Source organism: Oncorhynchus mykiss, chromosome 17 (genome assembly GCF_013265735.2).
Source record: "Oncorhynchus mykiss isolate Arlee chromosome 17, USDA_OmykA_1.1, whole genome shotgun sequence".
Lineage (NCBI taxonomy): Eukaryota > Metazoa > Chordata > Actinopteri > Salmoniformes > Salmonidae > Oncorhynchus > Oncorhynchus mykiss.
The window spans coordinates 68207215-68215539 of record NC_048581.1 but is presented as its reverse complement, the minus strand read 5'-3'; positions in this window follow the sequence as shown (position 1 = coordinate 68215539).

Below are 8325 nucleotides of genomic sequence, written 5' to 3'. Positions count from 1 at the left end.
TTTCTTCTTCAAGGTTGCTTCCCCCATCATCTCCAACCTTTTTAACCTGTCTCTCCTTTCTGGGGAGGTTCCCATTGCTTGGAAGGTAGCCATGGTTCGTCCTTTATTTAAAGGGGGAAATCAAGCTGATCCTAACTGTTATAGGCCTATTTCTATTTTGCCCTGTTTATCAAATGTGTTGGAAAAACTTGTCAATAATCAACTGACTGGCCTTCTTGATGTCTATAGTATTCTCTCTGGTATGCAATCTGGTTTCCGCTCAGGTAATGGATGTGTCACTGCAACCTTAAAGGTCCTCAACGATGTCACCATTGCCCTTGATTCTAAGCAACGTTGTGCTGCTATTTTTATTGACTTGCCAAAGCTTTAGATACAGTAGACCATTCCATTCTTGTGTATTGGAGTAATGGTGTCTCTGAGGGGTCTTTGGCCTAGTTTGCTAACTACCTCTCTCAAAGAGTGCAGTGTATAAAGTCATAAAATCTGCTGTCTCAGCCACTGCTTGTCACCAAGGGAGTACCCCAAGGTTCAATCCTAGGCCACACGCTCTTCTAAATTTACATCAACAACCTAGTTCAGGCAGTAGGAAGCTCTCTCATCCATTTATATGCAGATGATACAGTCTTATACTCAGCTGGCCTCTCCCCAGAGTCTGTGTTAAAAGATCTACAACAAAGCTTTCTTAGTGTCCAACAAGCTTTCTCTACCCTTAACCTTGTTCTGAACACCTCCAAAACAAAATGTCATGTGGTTTGGTAAGAAGAATGCCCCTCTCCACACGGGTGTGATTACTACCTCTGAGGGTTTAGAGCTTGAGGTAGTCACCTCATTCAAGTACTCGGGAGTATGGCTAGACGGTACACTGTCCTTCTTTCTGCACATATCAAAGCTGCAGGATAAAGTTAAATCAAGACTTGGTTTCCTCTATTGTAATCACTTCTCTTTCACCCCAGCTGCAAAACTAACCCTGATTCAGATGACCATCCTACTGATGCTAGATTATGGAGACATCATTTATAGATCGGCAGATAAGGGTGTTCTCGAGCGGCTGGCTAGATGTTCTTTACCATTCGGCCATCAGATTAGCCACCAATTCTCCTTATAGGACACATCACTGCACTCTATACTCCTCTGTAAACTGGTCATCTCCGTCGCAAGACCCACTGGTTGATGCTTATTTATAAAACCCTCTTAGGCCTCACTCCCCCCTATCTGAGATATCTACTGCAACCCTCTTCCTCCACATACAACACCTGTTCTGCCAGTCACATTCTGTTAAAGTTCCCCAGAACACACACATCCCTGGGTCGCTCGTCTTTTCAGTTAACTGCAGCTAGCAACTGGAACAAGCTGCAACAAACACTCAAACTAGACAGTTTTATCTCAATCTTCTTCATTCAAGGACTCAGTAATGGACACTCTTACTGACAGTTATGGCTGCTTTGCGTGATGTATTGTTGTCTCTACAGTCTTGCCCTTTGTGCTGTTGTCTGTGCCCAATAATGCTTTACCGTATGTTTTGTGCTGCTACCATGTTGTTGTCATGTTGTGTTGCTACCACGATGTGTTGTCATGTGTTGCTGCCTTGCTATGTTGTTGTTTTAAGTCTCTCTTTATGTAGTGTTGTGTTGTCTCTCTTGTCGTGATGTGTGTTTTGTCCTATATTTATATTTGAGTTTTACATTTTTAATCCCAGACCCCGTCCCTGCAGGAGGCCACGTGCCTTTTGGTAGGCCGTTATTGTAAATAAGAATTTGCTCTTACCTGACTTGCCTAGTTAAATAAAGGTTAAATAAAATAAAATAAATGTATGGGCCACGCTCCACTCTCGTGGAAAGCAAGTGTGGCAGCATAAATGATAACATTTATCTCTCTCTCTTTCTCTACTGCAGCAGTCGCATTAGGATCTGTACGGGCCCTTCCGGACAAGTCAGTTAAAATTACACATACCCGAGAACCGTGACAATCATATCAGATCTGACCCAGACCAGTGACATTATTTACAATTCTGGATCTTGGGGATTCGGGTACAGGTGGATCCGTGAAGACCTCTAGTTGCAGCTGTTTTTATTAACCCCTATTTGAAGGGGTTAGTCAGTGATACATGTTTAATATTGCATAAACATAACATGTCAAATGTGCCATGACTTTGCTTGACGTTTTTTGCTCTTTCTTTCTGTCAGACAAAGGAAATGGTAGACTACTTGATTCTTCTTACATCTACCACTAAAGTTGAAAAAGCATTGGATTTGATTTTTTTCACCTTTATTTAACCAGTTGAGAACAAGTTGAGAACTTGTTCTCATTTACAACTGAAACCTGGCCAAGATAAAGCAAAGCAGTGCGATACAAACAACACAGAGTTACACTGTCACACCCTGACCATAGAGATCCTTTTAATTCTCTATTTTGGTTAGGTCGGGGTGTGACTAGGGTGGGTAATCTAGGGTGTTTATTTCTATGTTGGCCTGGCATGGTTCCCTATCAGAGGCAGCTGTTTATCGTTGTCTCTGATTGGGGATCATATTTAGGCAGCCATTTCCCCACTGTGTTTCGTGGGATCTTGTTTTTGTGTAGTTGCCTGTGAGCACTTCATAGACATCACGTTTCGTTTGTTCTTTATTGTTTTGTGCATTTCACTTCAATAAATATGTGGAACCCATATCAAGCTGTGCTTGATCCCACCAAACCAGGACCAAGCAGCGTGCCCAGGAGGAGAAGATATCCTGGACTTGGGAGGAAGTCTTGGGAGGACACGAAAGCCTTCCTTGGAAGCAGACGCAAGGAGATAAGGGAGGTCAGCAACGACGCCGGGGTTCGCGGCCACAACGAAAGCCCCAAAAAACAGCCCCAAATAGTTTTTTTGGGGGGGCACATGGAGTGGTCGGCGGAGCCGAGGGTGAACCAGAGCCAGTCTGAGAGAAGATGGAGAAATTGGAGGAGAGTGAGCGGAGAGAGTTAGAGACCGTCAGTGAGTTGGTGGAGAAATTGGAGGAGAGTGAAATGAGAGAGTTGTTGTGTTGGTGTATGATGCATGACATTCACCCTAAAGAGCGTGTAATCAGTTTGATGCCACCTGAGTCAGCTCTCTGTACTCGTCCTGAGGAGTGTGCTATCAGTCCGGTACCACCTGTGCCGGCTCCACGCACTAGGCCTCCAGTGCGCCTTCCTAGTCCGGTACCACCTGTGCCGGCTCCACGCACTAGGCCTCCAGTGCGCCTTCTCAGTCCGGTAAGTCCTGTGCCTGCTCCCCACACTCGCCCTGAGGTGTGTGTCACCAGTCCAGAGCTTCTGGCGACGGTTCACAGTCCAGAGCTTCCAGCGACGGTCCCCAGTCCAGAGCTTCCGGCGATGGTCCCCAGTCCACAGCTTCCGGCGACGGTCCCCAGTCCACAGCTTCCGGCGACGGTCTCTAGTCCAGAGCTTCCGGCGACGGTCCCTAGTCCAGAGCTTCCGGTGACGTTTCACAGTCCGGAACCTCCTGCGATGGTCCACAGTCCGGAACCTCCTGTGACGGTCCACAGTCCGGAACCTCCTGTGACGGTCCACAGTCCGGAACCTCCTGCGACGGTCCACAGTCCGGGACATGCTGCAACGGTCCACAGTCCGGAACCTCCTGCGACAGTCCACAGTCCGGAACCTCCTGCGACGGTCCAAATTCTGGAACCTCCAGCGACGGTCCACGGTCTGGAACCTCCAGTGATGGTCAACGGTCCGGAACCTTCAGCTCCATGGCCGGAGCCTTCCCCTGCACCGATGCCCAGTCCATGCACGGCGTCCAGTCCAGCTCCATGGCCGGAGCCTTCCTCGGCACCGATGTCCAGTCTTGACCTGGTGTCTAGTCCCGCTCCAGGGCAGGAGCCTTCCTCTGCACCGGTGCCCAGTCTGGGTACGGTGTCCAGTCCAGCTCCATGGCCGGAGCCTTCCTCAGCACCGGTATTCAGTCCAGGTACGGCGACCAGCCCTGCTCCAAGGCGGGAGCTTTCCTCTGCGCCGGTGCCCAGTCCAGGCATGGCAGCCAGCCCAGCTCCATGACCGGGGCCTTCTTCTGCACCGGTCATGAGCGGGTTCTTCGTCCCGCACCAGAGCCGCCACCGACGCTAGATGCTCACCCGGACCCTCCCCTATAGAATAAAGTTTTGCGGCCTTTTGGGGGTGGGTGGGGGGGGGGGGGGGTACTGTCATGCCCTGACCATAGAGATCCTTTTTATTCTCTACTTTGGTTAGGTCGGGGTGTGACTAGGGTTAGTAATCTAGGGTGTTTATTTCTATGTTGGCCTGGTATGGTATCCAATCAGAGGCAGCTGTTTATCATTGTCTCTTATTGTGGATCATATTTAGGCAGCCATTTCCCCACTGTGTTTTTTCGGGATCTTGTTTTTGTGTAGTTGCATCTGAGCACTTCATTGACATTGTGTTTCATTTGTTCTTTATTGTTTTGTGCGTTTCACTTCAATAAATATGTGGAACCCATATAACGCATCGCTTTGGTCCGAATAATCTTACGACAAACGTGACATACACGTGGGATAAACAAAAGTACAGTCAATAACACAATATAAAAATCTATATACAGTGTGTGCAAATGGAGTAAGGAGGTAAGGCAATAAATAGGCCATAGTAGCGAAGTAATTACAATGTAGAAAATTAACACTGGAGTGATAGATGTGCAGAGGATGATGTGCAAGTAGAAATACTGGTGTGCAAAAGAGCAAAAATGTAAATTAAAAACAATATGGGGATGAGGTAGGTAGGTGGATGGGCTATTTACTGTGTACAGCTGCAGTGATCGGCTGTGTACAGCTGCAGTGATCGGTAAGCTGCTCAGATAGCTGATGCTTAAAGTTATTGAGGGAGATATAAGTCTCCAACTTCAGCGATTTTTGCAATTCGTTCTAGTCATTGGCAGCAGAGAACTGGAAGGAAAGGCGGCCAAAGGAGGTGTTGGCTTTGGGAATGACCAGTGAGATATACCTTCTGGAGCGCGTGCTACGGGTGGGTGTTGTTATGGTGACCAGTGAGCTGAGATAAGAAGGAGCGTTACCTAGCAAAGACTTATAGATGACCTGGAGCCAGGGGGTCTGGCGACAAATATGTAGCGAGGGCCAGCCATACATGTCGCAGTGGTGGGTGGTATATGGTGCTTTGATGACAAAATGGATGGCACTGTGATAGACTGCTAAGTAGAGTGTTGGAGGCTATTTTTTGTAAATGACATCGCCAAAGTTGAGGATCGGTAGGATAGTCTTTTTTACGAGGGTATGTTTGGCATCGTGAGTGAAGGAGGTTTTGTTGCGAAATAGGAAGCCGATTATAGATTTAATTTTGGATTGGAGATGCTTAATATGAGTCTGGAAGGAGAGTTTACAGTCTAGCCAGAACCTAGGTATTTGTAGTTGTCCACATATTCTAAGTCAGAACCATCCAGAGTAGTGATGCTAGTCAGGCGGGTGGGTGCCGGCAGCGATTGGTTGAAGAGCATGCACTTAGTTTTACTAACATTTAAGAGCAGTTGGAGGCCACGGAATGAGTGTTGTATGGCACTGAAGCTCGTTTGGAGGTTTGTTAACACAGTGTCCAAAGAAGGGCCAGATGTATACAGAATGGTGTTTTCTGCGTAGCGGTGGATCAAGGAATCACCAGCAGCAAGAGCGACATCGTTAATATATACAGAGAAAAGAGTCGGCCCGAGAATTGAACTCTGTGGTACCCTCATAGAGACTCCCAGAGGTCCGGACAACAGGCCCTCCGATTTGACACTGAACTCTATCTGAGATGTAGTTGGTGAACCAGGCAAGGCAGTCATTTGAGAAACCAAGGCTGTTGAGTCAGCCGATAAGAATACGGTGATTGACAGAGTTGAAAGCCTTGGCCAAGGTCGATGAAGACGGCTGCACAGTACTGTCTTTTATCGATGGCTGTTATGATATCGTTTAGTACCTTGAGCGTGGTTGAGGTGCACCCGTGACCATCTCGGAAACCGGAGTGCACAGTGGAGAAGGTACGGTGGGATTCGAAATGGTCAGTGATCTGTTTGTTAACTTGGCTTTCGAAGACCTTAGATAGGCTGGGCAGGATAGATATAGGTCTGTAACAGTTTGGGTCTAGAGTGTCACCCCCTTTGAAGAGGGCGATGGAAAGCTGCCGCGGTCAATCTTTAGGAATCTCAGACGATACGAAAAAGAGGTTGAACAGACTGGTAATAGGGGTTGCAACAATGGCAGTGGATAATTTTAGAAAGTGAGGGTCCAGAATGTCTAGCCCAGCTGATTTGTAGGGGTCCAGATTTTGCAGCTCTTTCAGAACATCTGCTATCTGGATTTGGGTGAAGGAGAAGCTGGGGAGGCTTTGGCAAGTAGCTGTGGGGGGTGCAGAGCTGTTGGCCGGGGTTGGGTTGGTGTAAATATGAACAAGAGAGTAAACCTAACCAAACCTACATCCTGGCCATGGAGTTGTATTGTGTCCTCTAGTGACCAAAAGCCTGTGTTAACATGGGCAGCGCCATTGAGGACTTTCACCATTTTTATTTAGTCAACTGGGCAGGTCTTCCAAGTTCCTTAGCTGATCCCACCTGATGTCCGGTTGGAATGACCTGGTGACTCATGGAGTCGTGACAGCCGGGTCATCAGGAGGGCTCAGCCAATCAATTTAACTTGTGAAGAAGAAAATTGACAATTTCAAGATAGTGCTGCCCATGCTCTCGCAGATGCCATCATGACACAGATACAGAGCACAGTAGATGGCAGCATGCACCTTAAAGGTTTGTTTGTCGAACTGCCATTATACCATAGAAGAAGAAGACAAGCACAGTCGCCCAAGAGGTGGCATATGGAAGCTTGTTTACACCTTGACATTACAACTCAGCTAGATAACATTAGATTACCCGTGTCTGCTGCTGTATCTAGGCTTATGTTTACTGCCAAGAAACTCTCATCCCTCGACCCTAGGTAATGAATAACTACTATTTAAGAAAGGATGGTGACAAGTGGAATTGAGTTATGGATTTAACATTAGCCTATAATTGTTTTTCTACAATGAAAGAGTGTGTTCAAGCCGTATTTGGTATAGTAGTTGGCTTTATCTGCCCACATGATCATAATAATAAGGCAAAAAGGAGGCCTAGGCTAGACTAAAGTGCAGGGAATTACTAGTTTTGGTAACGCAAAAACAGGTTATCTGAGTAATTATGCTAAACACAGTACCTCATGTCATGGTCACAAACGTTACTGAAAATCACAATTACGCACCATTCATTTATTCCGCACAGAGATGGTCCAATGGTCCAAATGTAGATGACTTCTTTACAGCAACAGCAGCAACAAATGAAGTTAATAAAACACAGGCTAAGATACGTTTTATACAGAACAGCTTTTTACCACCATTATTTTAGCTCAATCTGTTTATGAAGTCCTCTCATGTACCTTCTGGGACAGCTGTTGGTGTGCCGGACACAACAAATGAGTGACATTAACTTGACTTTTCGGTCATATAGTGAGACCATAGACGGGTTGGTTGCAACAAAACCGACGCGTGCACAACTATGGGGCAAAACAGACAGGGTTGACTTAGATTGTTGACAACATGCAAGCTATATTTCTTCTCCAATGTCTATTGAAAACAAACACATTTGCACAATGTGCACTTGTCTCTCAAATAAGTTGTTACAGTTGTTGGTTAGCTAGCTAGCAAGTTTTATCATTTACATGAAATCAGTCAAAATATCTGAAAACAAGACATGGTATCAAGAACAAGATGAAACGAGCTACTTACGCTCCCTCACATGGCAGTTTCTTAGAATTTCTGCTAGCAATCTCGCCATCCATAATCACAACAACACGCTGACTTCTGCTCCATGGAAGCTCGCACATAATTTTTGCGACGTTGTCAGCTAACCCATCCATACAATACGAAAGTATCACTGTAAATATTGAGTTTCCAAAATGAGCCTTGAAATAAAATGTACTTCCAATAGCAAAATGAGAAGGGCCGTTTCTCTATCATTCTAACCAATAGAGTTTGAGGGTCTTATGTCTTAATATGACATTAATATGACATTCTGATGACCTTTTCTTAGAAAGTTCCACACTTTGTGGTGCAATTAATGTTCAAAAAGTTATCCTGAGAAGAAAAGGGTCCCACTTTACTAAGTATCCAAAACACTAGGTCTATGTATTTACAGTACATGATTTCCTAGGCTACATGTAGGTAAAGCCAGGTACACATAGTTATATTGGCCCTACTTAGGTTACAACTGCTACCTGTTTTGGTGTATGCAATTTTCATGGATAGAAATAAATAAATAAACTGTTCCTATTGGAGATAGAT